The sequence below is a fragment of the Leopardus geoffroyi genome, chromosome B3 (assembly GCF_018350155.1).
Source record: "Leopardus geoffroyi isolate Oge1 chromosome B3, O.geoffroyi_Oge1_pat1.0, whole genome shotgun sequence".
Taxonomy (NCBI): domain Eukaryota; kingdom Metazoa; phylum Chordata; class Mammalia; order Carnivora; family Felidae; genus Leopardus; species Leopardus geoffroyi.
The window spans coordinates 3,076,223-3,089,456 of NC_059337.1; the positions used below are offsets into that span (position 1 = coordinate 3,076,223).

Genomic DNA, 13,234 nt, shown 5'->3' on the forward strand with positions numbered 1-13,234 from the left:
CTTTTTGGCAATATGTAATCTATGCTTTTTGGATATAAAGGACGAGCCATCACTGATGCCATACCCAGAACTTCCGACAAATGAGAGGCTATGGCTTTTACCCATCACAAAACTCTGAGTAGCTGCCGAAGCACTTTTCTCTTCTCCAGCAAAATGATGTCAACAGATTGACAACACCAGGTCCCCAAGCAACTTGATCCGAGGAATTAGAAACAATGTGGGTCACGGCATCTGTCCCCATTTCCATATTCAAGCGTCTTTCCCCAGAGGCTTTTAAAATATGTTCCTTCTAACATGGAGGGAAGGTATCAACATCCCGGGCCTCTTAGGAGCCCTGCTTTGCTTGGGACTGGACAGATCTCTTTAAGTTTACCAGTCATATCCCATGAGTGCTACAGTCCACCACTGGAGGCTGTCCTCCAGGGTCTCGTTTATGGGCCCGTGAGAGTTATTCCACATAGTATCTCAAGATCGAAACCCTCCAGTGGCTCCTTGAAGAAAAAGACTCAGCATTGGTGCAAATCAAGTGCAGGATGCACACCAAAGATACACGAGTGGTGTAAGTTACCCACGTCGATACAGAGAAGTCCAGAACTACAGCTCAGATGGGGACGAACCTCGGACATTCCAGAGGCCCTTCCCGATGAACAGCAAGTTTCAACGTCTATCCATGTAACATCCGGATGTGGATGAACAAATAGCTAGGACAAGGTCCCTAAAGGGTACATTGAAAGTACTGCTCATTTGGAAGCCACGCGCCATGACCATGAAGCTGGTCCTGCTGCTATCACCACCAAATTCAAACCATAAGGGGAGCTCCTCGGGGGACATCTCAAGGCTGGGCTGATTCCTCAAGGCTCCCTGTCCACCTCCCTCAAGGCTCTGGCTCTTCTCTTGTTTTTCTGGGCTGCCCCCACTTTCTCTATAAAGTGGCTCCTTTCTCCCTAGGACTGGTGGGGAGTAACATTCATTTTTCCCAGCTCCACAGTATGTCCTCTTCTTGGAGGATAAAGGCACGAAAGCCCTCTCAATTCATGGGTCCCAACTGCTAACAAGAGCTAGTCCCCCAGCCCTGGGGGCCTCACTGTTCTCCAAACATGCCTCACTGGGTGTAATGCTAAGATTTTCTGTGGGCTCCTCTCTCCACTGGGGATTGTTATCTCTATTGGGTACTCTTCTTTACCGCTTGGAAAATTTCTGCTCATTCTTACAGATCCATCATAGGCCCTCTCTTCTCTGACTCTCCTTGATGCTGAAGCTGATTCCTCCTCTGTGGTCCTTTGAACACTGAGGTCTCAGCTGTTGACACATCTGAATCCACCTTCGGAATGAGCCCAGAGCATGGACGCAAGGCCCTGCCATGTAGCCCAGCTTCTGCTTCACTCCTTGTTACCCACTGTTTCCAAAGGATATTTCTCATTTTGCAGTAACAGTCGAGAGAAGTCCCAGGAGACTCTTTGGCCCCATTTACTGGCTAACACATTGGTTCTTAACCTTGGACGCACATTAGAATCACCTTGGGAAGTTAGGGGCGCCTGTGTGGCTCAGTTAGTTAAGCATCCGACTTCCCCTCAGGTCATGATCTCACAGCTCAGGAGTTCAAGCCCCGCGTCAGGCTCTGTGCTGACAGCTCAGAGCCTGGAGGCTGCTTTGGATTCTGTATCTCCCCCCCTCTCTCTCTCTCTGCTCCCCACCCCCCCCCCATGCTCTGTCTCTCTCTCTCTCTCAAAAATAAACAAACATTTAAAAAAATTTAAAAAACAAAGAATTGCCTTGGGAACTTGAAAAAACAAACCCATTCTCAGGCCATACTACAGACACATTAAATCATACTCTCTGGGGTAGGGCGGGTGGGGAGGGAGGTGATTCTAGACCTGAACTGACACTATCCCTGATAATAAAATGATTTTAGTATATTATGTGTCATGAAAATGAATATATAACTGCTGCGTTATCAAGTATATAACCAGGGGGAATAAATGAAAAGATAAATGACATAAATGAAAAGATAAGCGAAAACAGAGGGGTACCTGTGCTGGGATGTTAGCAGAGATGCTGAAATTCTGTTCAGGTGCCATGGTGTTTTCCCCACAATGACTATTTTTCCTTCATCACCAAGTCCTAAATGTCTTTTGCAGAAGATACCAAGAAGCCCTCATGCTTTTTTATTTCTAGGGGTTGAATTCCAACACGATTTTCTCTCCTTCAGTTCCCACCCGGTGCGGGTCATGTGGGCTGTACTCTAGGAAGGCACAGTTGGGACGAAGGAATGCGAGCGGATGGATGGGTCGTTGGATGGCTTTCACCAGTTCCATGTGTTTTACAAATTGCAAATTTTATTAACATTAAAATTTAGATGGGCTTCATGAGTCTTCGTATCAGAAATACGGTACTGAAAAAACCATGGGGTGAAAGCTATTTCAAATCTGAAATAAGATACTATTGTGGAGAAGCTGTGTATTATTTTGGGAGCAGAAATTTGCCATGGGTCATAGGCCCTCCTCTAGCCTTCCAACCAGTGGCTCTCACACGCTGCTAGCAGAACCAATTAAAAAAAAATTTTTTTGATGAAGAAAGTCCAATTTATAAAACTCTAAAACATGGAGGTCCTTTAGTTAACTGTATATTGGGGGAGAGGGTAGGCAGGATAGAAAGGTAAGAGTGGGGTCCCTGACCAGGCTCCATGAAATTGACAGCTGGCCGATCCACTGGTCTACAGATGGGGCACAGAAAATTTTTTGCAGACAGGGAAAGGATGGGCACAGGAGGAGAAATTATGCGATAAAAGGCCTTATGGCTCAGTCTGTTTTTGCCGTGCGAAGAAGGGAAGGTTAACGTGGGGTTGGATGTCGGTGACGTTTTCAGGGCACAGGAACATATTGGAGGGCCAGAAGACAGAAGCGGGGTGTAGACACTTGATGGTGAGAACGGTGTTGTTGATAACAGAACCAGACCACAAGAGCTGTGGTCTGGCGGCTTCAAGACATGGCATGACTCAGTATTTGCAGACATACATACGCCCAAGCACGAGGCTTTCAGCAGTAAGTATGAAATTTGATCGGTTCTCGAATAGCCCTTTCTGTTTTTCATTGTGCATATTCAGCTACCTTCTTCTAGCATTTCTCACTCCTTCTGGATTGTGTAGACTCATGTTTGCTCCACATGGGAAACTGATGTGGATGAAAGATGAGAAGAAAATCATCGCTCAAGAAGGATTCAGAATAGAGATTCAGCAGATCTTCAAAGAATAGAAAATGGTTTTATAAATGAGTCTTTTCAATCCACTAATCAATAACCCAAATATGAACACAAAGAGATCTGGGGCAGGTCTACCAAGGGTTAGATGAGGGACTGGAGAGTCATTACCACACAGCCCACAATTTGCCACATCCCTTTCCAGTTGCTGTAGTAATGGTGGGGTGTCTGGGTGGGGGCCTCTCTCAACTGGGTGCTGACCCAATGCCGGCCGGCATCCCGCCAGCAAGAGCCAGCCTCTCAGCGTACCCTCCCTGGACCCTCGCTCTCACACTGTGGGGCAGTTCCCCAGGTGACCTCAGGCCCTGCTTGTCGCCTATGCCTGAGCCTCTAACCCTTGTCCCTAAGGTGTGGCACTCCCTAATTCCTCCCTCAGGCCTTTTTTTTTTTTGACCTCCCTCTCTCTGGTTAGCACTCTGGGATAATTCTTTTGTCTCAAGTCCAGATTCTTCTCCATCCAGTTCCCTTGGAGTCACACAGACTTGGGATTAAATCCTAGCTCATCCCCTGGTTAGGTATATAGATCAGGGCAAGCGGCTATGCTGAGGCTATTGACTCGTTAGCAAAACAAATAGAATAATATCCACTTTATAAGCTGTTCAGACTTTAACACTTTAACACATCAAGGTATTCTTTTTTTTTTTAATTGAAAAAATTTTTTACTTCATTTTGCAAGAGACAGCACAAGCAGGGGAGGGGCAGAGAGACAGAGAGAGAGGGAGAGAGAGAATCCCAAGCAGGCTCTGCACTGTCAGGGAGCCCATGTGGGGCTCAAACTCATGAACCATGAGATCATGACCTGAGCTGAAATCAAGAGTCGGATGCTGAACCCACTGAGCTATCCAGGCGCCCCAAGTTATTCTTATTTTTGATGATGAGTTTTGATGGATTTTCAATATGCTCCTTATGAGGGGCTGTCTGTCAGCACACACTCCTTAGCTCTTTGCGTTGTAGCGTCTCTCTGTGTTCGACTCAACTGCTATGTGCCAACACTCCAGGGCTGGCCTGGGGACACCTATGTCCCAGATCTTCAATTAATGACACATCCATTGCTAGATGCCAGATACGCCTGCTCTCCCTCTTGGATAAACCAGAACCATGGAATCTTAATTTAATATCTTCAGTCACTGGTCCAACAATCCAATCAATGACCCTAATACAATTCCACTGATTTCAATTTATGGCTTTATGCGGTTTCTTTCCCCTCTAGCTTTTCATCTGGAAGCCGAATGCTCTTTCTAAAACACAGGTTGGCTCATGCCACTGCCCTGCTTCAAACTTTGTCTCCCCACTGCCAGTGAAATGAAGTGCAAGGGTTTTAGCCTGATATTAAACGTCCTTCACAATCGGGTCCCCACTTACATTTCCAGAGTTTCCCCTTCCCACTCTCCTGCACACCCGCTGTCTTAAGTCCCATGCCTCTGCCTGTGGTTTTGCAAATAAGCCAGAAGCTTTCGTGTTCCCATGCTTTTGCACATAGGCTGTTTCTCCTGATTCAAACAGCCTTCCTTTTTGTTCCAAATGGCTCGGTTGTGATGCCATCTGTTCTGTAAAAACCTCTGATCCTTTAGAAGCTTTAACTATTCTCTCCTGTAGGTGTCTGATGCACTTATAAACGCTTAGCTGTTGGCATTTCTTGTATCATAGTTTCCTTGTCTATAAAGCTGCAGACACCGGGTATTATTCATGTCTGTACGTTAACGAACTAGATCGGGCTTAGTAGACGCCTAGTCAATGCTTGCTGAATGGATGGAAGAATGCATGGAATTTCCCGCCACCTATGACTGATTGTTTGATTGAATATGGCATGAAGAGAGGAGGGTGTTGGGAACACTTCTGAATCACAGGCAGAAGTGGAAAAAGCAAGGGATGGCTAGCCCTTCTGAGTGGGACAAATGGTTTTAAATACACTTACAAATAACTTTAGCTATTTCAAGAGTTGTACATGGTTTGAAAAAGAGGTCAACATAATACAGAAGAGGGAGTACATTTCGAAAACCACAAGAAGCAAGAAAATGTTCAGTTCCTAAAACAGGAGCAAGCAGACGATCCGCAGGTTGTCTTTTTAAGAACTGTGAAAATTATATGCAAAACTGGGTCAGTAAATGTCTTTTTCTGGAGCGATGGTTCTCTTTCTGGAGAGGATCAAAGGGATTTGTGATTTAAAGATGTTACATCATTACCACTTAATTCCACACTATATAATATAAGCCGGTGGCTGACGGGGGAAAATAATTATCAGGGGGATGAGACTACATATAGGAATTTAACCACATAATCTGGCTGCACCACAAAAATTTTCCCAACATCCTCCCCCGTAAAGGAAACTATGAAGTCTGGTAAAGAAGGCTAGGAATTCTGTTAGACTCGATGAAACTTTAGGGATACTCCATAGCATTTTAACCCTAAAAAAAATCCCACGATTAAGAAAACACTTCCCATGCATGTAATAGGTTTCTTCTGAAATTGGCCACGATCGCTTAGACGCGAGAAGCTATCCTTCCCCCCTACTCATGTTACAGAGCACCAAGCACCCCACCGGCACCCCCTTCCCCCGCCCCTGTCACACTGGAGGGTCCCACCACCTGTTTGTACCTAACACTGTGAGGGGTTAATTCTGTAACTTCTGCCTATGTTCTTCCCTACCCTCTCCTGTCTAACGGTGATAAGGATGTAGGGCTTAAACCCGCATCACCGGCAGGTTTCACTTTCTAGAAGGCAATGTGTGACGTGCATTCTGAGTTACAGAAATTGTCATGCTTTATGATGTTATAAAAATGTTGAATGCCCTGCGACCTAGTAATTCCAATCCTGTTCATCTGTTTAAAAAAAATAATCTTGGGGCACCTGGGTGGCTCAGTGGGTTGAGCGTCTGACTCTTGGTTTCAGCTCAGGTCATGATCTTACGGTGTGTGGATTCGAGCCCCGCGTTAGGCTCCGTGCTGATAGTGCAGAGCCTGCTTGGGATTCTCCCTCTCCCTCCTTCTGCCTCTCCCCTGCTCAAGCTCTGTCTCTGTCTCTGTCTCTCTCTCTCTCAAAACAAATAAATAAATGTTAAAAAAAATAAAAGATAAATAAAAAACTCATCTCAACGACACAAAAAGTTATACGTACAAAAATGTTGTTCACATCACTGCACGTAACCATAAAGCAGATGAGCTGCTTAAGTTTCCCTAAATAAGGGACTGGCTTAATCGTGCTACATTCAGTGGTGCAGCAATTAAATGATACTTGGGATTTTCTTTCAGTGTCATGAGAACATTCTTTGACTTAATGAGAAAGGGTTATGGGAACGTAACAAAGTGGAAAACGATGGTTGTGTCTTTGTGATGAGATTACAGGAGTTTCTTTGCTTCTTAATACTTGGTTATGCTTTCTAATTATTCTAGAATGTGTTACTTTTATTTTTGATTTTGGTAACATTTATCTATTTTTGAGAGAGAGAGAGAGAGAGAGAGAGAGAGCGAGAGAGCAGGGGTGGGGCAGAGAGAGGGAGGCACAGAATCCAAAGCAGGCTCCAGGCTCTGAGCTGTCACCACAGAGCCCGACGCGGCGCTTAAACCCGGGAACCGCAAGATCATGACCTGAGCTGAAGTCAGATGCTTAACCGACTGAGCCACCCAGGTGCCCCAGCATGTGTCACTTTTTATAATGAGGCCAGAAAACACAAACCAGGGGACGGGTTCAGGGCAGAAGCAGCGGCAGCCTCAGAAGCAGTGCTAGGGTTCTCACCGAGACCGTTCCGTGGACTGGATTCATTACTTTGATCGGGTCTCTCCTCTCTGGGCCTTGTTTCAAAACGTAAGGGCTGGATTCACAGACTTCCAAGGTCCCTCCATATTTAGCTCTGGAGACCAAGGCCTGACTGGTTTCCATCCAAGTTGCTTCAAATCACCCTCTGTACTAACTGTCCTCCACTTAACTTGTTTTGCCCTAAACATCAGCTTGTAAGTAAATGAAAGACGTTTTTCAAACGATCAAATTCTGGTTTCACCAGGACACAGATTCTTACGTTATTCGGTTCCTTCCTTTTCATCACAACCATAGCTTCTGAGTCATGATAGAGGTACATGTGTTTTCCTTGGGCTGGTGCTCTCCAGCCCAAGGAGGTCCTTGACAGGGACATCGTATCTACCTCTTTTATTCTCATTAAAAAAAACACTGTAATTGAAATATAGTTGATATATAACATTAAGTTGGTTTCAGGTGTACATCCTGGTGGTTCAACAATTATGCACGTTAGGAAATGCTCAGGACAATAAACACATCACAGTATTATTGAATGCACTTCTCATCCCCATGAACTGAAGTGCGCACGTCTTCATCCCCTTCGCCCATGTCACCCATGCTCCCCGCCATCTCCCCTTTGGCTATTCAGAGAGAGATTTCCTTACTGGGTTCCCTCCTCCGTCTTCCAAAAACTGGGTGAGGACACTTGTTGGCACTCGCGCTAAGCCCTACCTGGGTAGGCATCTTAGTGCAAGCATTCTTCCTATTTTTCCTCCCACTCGTCCCAGATTCCTGCAAAAGACCAGGGGTCCAGGATAGGATTTTAGGGCTGGAAGGGGTCTCGCTGGTCATACGCCCTAATCCCTTATTCTATAACTGAAAACCACGGGCCAGGGTGAGTAGGTGACAGGCCTGGATGTCTCACAGCACGGCAGAGGCAGGGCTGGGAGGGGAATCCAAAATACCAGTAGAACAGATAACCACAGGTCTAGTATGCAAAATGAGTGCATGTTCCCATTGGACGAGCTTTAGTATTTGCTTTAGTTCTTGGTTAAGCAATAAGGCCCTAGAGCCGGGCTAAATTTCCTTCCCCAAACTTTTTCCTTCCTTTCTCCCAGGAGTACCAAAAATCCTGACACTAGAGTATGTCCTTCCCATGACTATCTGTGCATTTTTGCCATATACTCATATGCTGATAAATAGCGTGATTGTGCTGTAGGGTTTAAAACTTCGTAGTTCTATCATAGTGTGGGTATTATGATGACGGTTTTGATGCGATACGGTTTATAGACTATAAAATTCACCCTTCCACGTGTTCAATTCAGTGATTTCTTCAGCATCCTCATAAAGCTGTGCAACCATCACTAACCTATCATTCCGGAACATTCTCATCCCCCCAAAGAAACGCGTGCCTGTTAGTCATCACTCCCCATTTTCCAGTCTCTGGAAAGTCATTGGCAGCCTCTTATCTGTCTCTAAGGATTTGCCTGTTCTAGACATTTCATGGAAATGTAATTACACAATATGTGATCTCTGTGTCTGGCTTCTTTCACTTACCGTAATTTCTCCAGATCCATCCGTGTTTCAGCACGTATCAGTCCTTCATCCCTCTCTACGGCCAAAGAAAATTCCATCGGATGGATATACTCCATGTTGTTGATCCATTCGTTAGCTGACGGACATCGAAGTTACTCCTACCTGTTGCTGTCAACGCCCATGCATGAGTTTTCGTGGGGATGTGTGTTTTCACTGGTCTTGGGTGTACATACCCCTAGGGTTGGAATTTCTGGGTTTAACTTTTGGGGGAACTTCCAGACCATCTTCCAAAGCAGCTGCGTGATTTTAAATTCCCACCCGCGGGGCAACAGGGATCTGACCGCTCCACATTCTCCACACTTTGGGCATCTGTCTTTCTGATTACAGCCGTCACAGCGTGGACTGTGGCATCTCGTTGTGGTTTTGACTTACATCTTCATGGTGACTAATGACAACGAGCATCTTTTTATGTGCTTATTGGTCATCTGCACATTTTTGGAGAGATGTCCATTCGGATCATTTGTCCATTTTACATGGGGTTGTCTTTTTTATTGCTGAGGTACAAGAGTCCCTTTTATATTTTGGACACTCTCTTACCAAATACATGACTTGCGGACATTTTCACTCATTCCGTGGGATGTCCTGACGCTTTCCTGAGAATGTCCTTTGCAGCTTGAAAGTTTTTCAGTTTGAAGAAACCCATTTATCTACTCGTTCCGGTTGGTACTTGCGTCCCGAGAAATTACCACCTAACCCAAGGTGACAAAGAATTGTGCCTGTTTTTATGCTGAGGGTTTCATAGTGCTAGCTTTTAAATTTAGGTTTTCAATTCACTGTGAGTTACGTTTTGTATATGACCTGAGGTAGGATTTCCACTACGTTTTTTCACAAGCAGATGTCCAGTAGAACTAGCCTGTTTGTGGAAAAGATGATGCTCTCCCCCCTCGAGTCTTTTTAGTACTCTTCTTGAAAAATTATGCTTTAGGGGCGCCTGGGTGGCGCAGTCGGTTAAGCGTCCGACTTCAGCCAGGTCACGATCTCGCGGTCCGGGAGTTCGAGCCCCGCGTCAGGTTCTGGGCTGATGGCTCGGAGCCTGGAGCCTGTTTCCGACTCTGTGTCTCCCTCTCTCTCTGCCCCTCCCCCGTTCATGCTCTGTCTCTCTCTGTCCCAAAAATAAATAAACGTTGAAAAAAAAAATTAAAAAAAAAAAAAGAAAAATTATGCTTTATAATTTAAATTTTTTAAATGTTTATTTATTTTCAAGAATGAGAGAAAGAGAGCATGAGCAGGGGAGGGGCAGAGAGAGAGGGAGACACAGAACCCAAAGCAGGCTCCAGACTCCGAGCTGTCAGCACAGACCCCACGCGGGGCTCAAACTCACAAACCACAAGATCCTGACCTGAGCCAAAGTCAGACGCTCAACCGACTGAGCCACCCAGGCGCCCCTTGAAAGATTACGTTTTAAAGATTTATCAATGTTGACACCAGTGGCTCTAATTTATTCATTTTACTACTGTATAGTATTCAAGGAGATGAATATATTTTCACGGACTCTTTCCCCTGCTGAGAGGGATTTAGGTTGTTTCTTTCACATTTTTTTCCCCTCTCACTTTTAATCTCTCCTTCTCCCCTTTGCTCTTTATTATTACAAACAAAGCTGCATCATACATTCTATTAACTGTGTCTCTGCCTTGATAAGAGGGCCACCCTCATAAGTAGAATTTCCGGTGTGGGGGGAGCGCCTGGGTGGCTCAGTCTGTTGAGCGTCCGACTTCGGCTCAGGTCGTGATCTCATGGTTCGTGGGTTCGAGCCCCGCGTTGGGCTCTGTGCTGACGGCTCAGAGCCTGGAGCCTGCTTCGGATTCTGTGTCTCCCTCTCTCTCTGCCCCTAACCCATATGCATTCTGTCTCTGTCTCTCTCAAAAAAATAAACAAACATTAAAAAAAATTAAAAAAAAAAAAAAGAAAAAACTTCCAGTGTGGGGTGTCACGAGGAACCTGACACACAAGAAGACGTGAGAGCAGACACTCGGCTTAGCTGCACCTTCTGATGCGCTTGATGAGAGAGAAAAACAAGCAACACAGAACGCACAGGAAATCAGAAGATAAAGGACGTTGTCATTAAGCATGGAGACTAGAAGAAAAAGCTACCCAGCTACTACGATTTATGGGTCATTTTTCTCAGATGAGCTTTTCCTTTCTTACCAGAAGGTGGCAGAGAGGACACACTTTCAATTCTTGCTCCATGTTTTAGAAGAAAAAAAAATTTTTAAGAGCAAGACGAATAACTCTTGCAACTTAAAACATCTAACTTTTAAACATCCAGATTTCCGGGTTTCAGCAGTTAACTTCTAGGGGCGCCTGGGTGGCTCAGTCGGTTGAGTGTCCGACCTCTGCTCAGGTCACAATCTCACGGTTCGTGAGTTCGAGCCTCGTGTCGGGCTCTGTGCTGACAGCTCGGAGCCTGGAGCCTGCTTTGCATTCTGTGTCTCCCTCTCTCTCTGCCCTTCCCCTGCTCGTGCTCTGTCTCTCCCTCTCAAAATGAAGTAAACATTTTTTTAAAAAAAGCCTAACTTTTAAACGTCCAGATTTGAGGTTCTAGTATTTCATACAGTTATTAGAAACATCACCTAAGAAAGAGCAGAGACCATGACTTCTGATGTCTATATACATGAATTAAATAAAACATACTTGGATTTAACAAAAGACTATCAATCTGTCTGAAAGGTACGAATAGGTGAGCTCATTATAATTAGCGGAAAATATTTTAAGGGCAACTGAAAAACAAAAGGAAAATTTATACCTGCCACCGGTTCACGGAAGCAGTCTCAGTTTGCAATAGGAAAAGGTAATTTTGTGAAGCAGGTTCAAGTCTGTAAATACGCTACTGCCCTCATCTGTAAAATGAGGGGCTAGACGCGATGCAGCCCAAAGTCCCTCCTTCCGCTAACATGGTATATTTCCTATCGTGGAGACGAGGGTAGGAAGGTCCCATACAAACTAGTGACGGAACTGCCTGGAAAGCCCAAGTTTCCTGACCCTTCACCAACTCCCCCATCGGTCTTTAAAAAGACGGCTCTCCATAAAAGGCTCAGTTAGTATGGCTTCTGCCCTTAAGAAAACACGGTAAACTCCCTTCAGGTTTATTTGCAATGGCACATAGCTCACAAAGAGGCGGTTTTATTTGGTGAAGGAAAGGACTCCTGAGGAGTCCCTGGGGTCCAGTCCACAGGGGAAGGCTGCCAGGTAAAAAAGACCAAATGGGGCAGCTCCCAGAAGGGGGAAGCAGGGAGCGGGGAGGTGGAGGGGTGCTCCCAGCACGGAGCCTCACCCTTGCCCCAGCGGGTGCGGCAGGGAGGGGCAGAGGGGCTGCGGGGTCGGGGGCAGGTCAGAGATGGCCCACGTGCCGATGGTGCCTGGCCCAGAGAATAAAACCCCCCCGGAGTAAATGGTCTTCGCAAAAACACTTGACACTGGACCCAGCCCCTGACTTACGACAGCAAATAATACACCACGACGACTTTTAACGGCTCATCCCCCCGGATGCCTGACTTTAAACTATTATGGAAGTAAGACATTTAGGAATAATGTTAAACGTTGAGGTTTCTCTTAATAGAAGTCAGATCTATTTTGCAGAAGCTTCTGCAGGTGTAGGGCTGTAGAAACTCGAGCCGTTTGCGGCTTGGCAACTGCAAAGTTCCGTTCTGCTTTTCTCCTTGCCGAGGCCAGAGAGCGCCGGCCCATTCTGTAACCGGTGGCCGCGCTTTGCCAGAACACTCACATATTTGTGGGTGGAGTCAGTTGGGAGGCTGGAGGGAGTTTTCAAGTCTGTGTAAGGCCAAACACCGCAGGGACTTCCAAGGGGTGAAAAATAATACCTTGGGGGTTAGCAAATTTCCACTGCTTGTGGAGCCAAATATGCAGGTCTGGAAACATGGCAAGGAAGGGACCATTACAGAGAGGGAGGGAGGTGGACGCGTGTGTCTTAGGCTCCCTTCCCTCCATGCACGGTCACTGTGTTACCCAGAACAGCGCAAGGACTCCCTGGGTCACCCTGCCTATCGGGGCCGCGGCCTAGTAAGACTCATCCCGAGTGGCTGTACCTGACAAGAACCTGGAAAGAACCTGGAAGAATCTGGAAACGAGGGAAATACGGTCGTCCTGGCAGTGACTCGATGCCCAAGCTTATGCTAAGTCATCTTAAGACAGATCTTAATTGTAAAGGGTTCACAGGTCTCCCTGAGAAACTGATCAAAGTTATTCACACTGACCCCCTCAGATGGACACGGGTGTCGTACAGAATGCTCGTCTCAGTTTGGGGATGCGTGGGCCCAGGTTAAGACTTAAAAATCTGTGATTTAAAGAGCAAGAATTAAAAGACATCAAGGCAAGGTCAGACCGAAAGTGTTATTTCTATTAAGGAACGAATGAGTCAGTCGGTTAGAAAGAGGGCTCATCTGCCAGCTCAAACAAAGTGCAAGGAGCCACCGAGGCATTAGACTGGTTCACGCTCGCGTTAGGACAGTCCATAACAGAGAGCGTCGGCCAGGGGACCTTGACATTCCCACCCCCAGGCCTGGCCTTGCCTAGCTGGAGGATACATCTGACAATTTCCAACAAGTCCCCTCACTGACGCTACGCTCACCCAGCAGCCCCACGACTAGAAGCTGGCCTCCCGTGTAGGTCCCGTGTTCCGGTCTTGCCAGTGGGAACA

The 13,234-nt window shown here is 46.1% G+C and overlaps 1 protein-coding gene across 1 annotated transcript in view; it reads right to left on the reverse strand.

Moving 5' to 3' along the window:
• The window catches only part of ADAMTSL3 (ADAMTS like 3), a 352,536-nt gene that overhangs the window by 41,534 nt on the left and 297,768 nt on the right, over window positions 1-13,234 (reverse strand). The window lies entirely within an intron of this gene.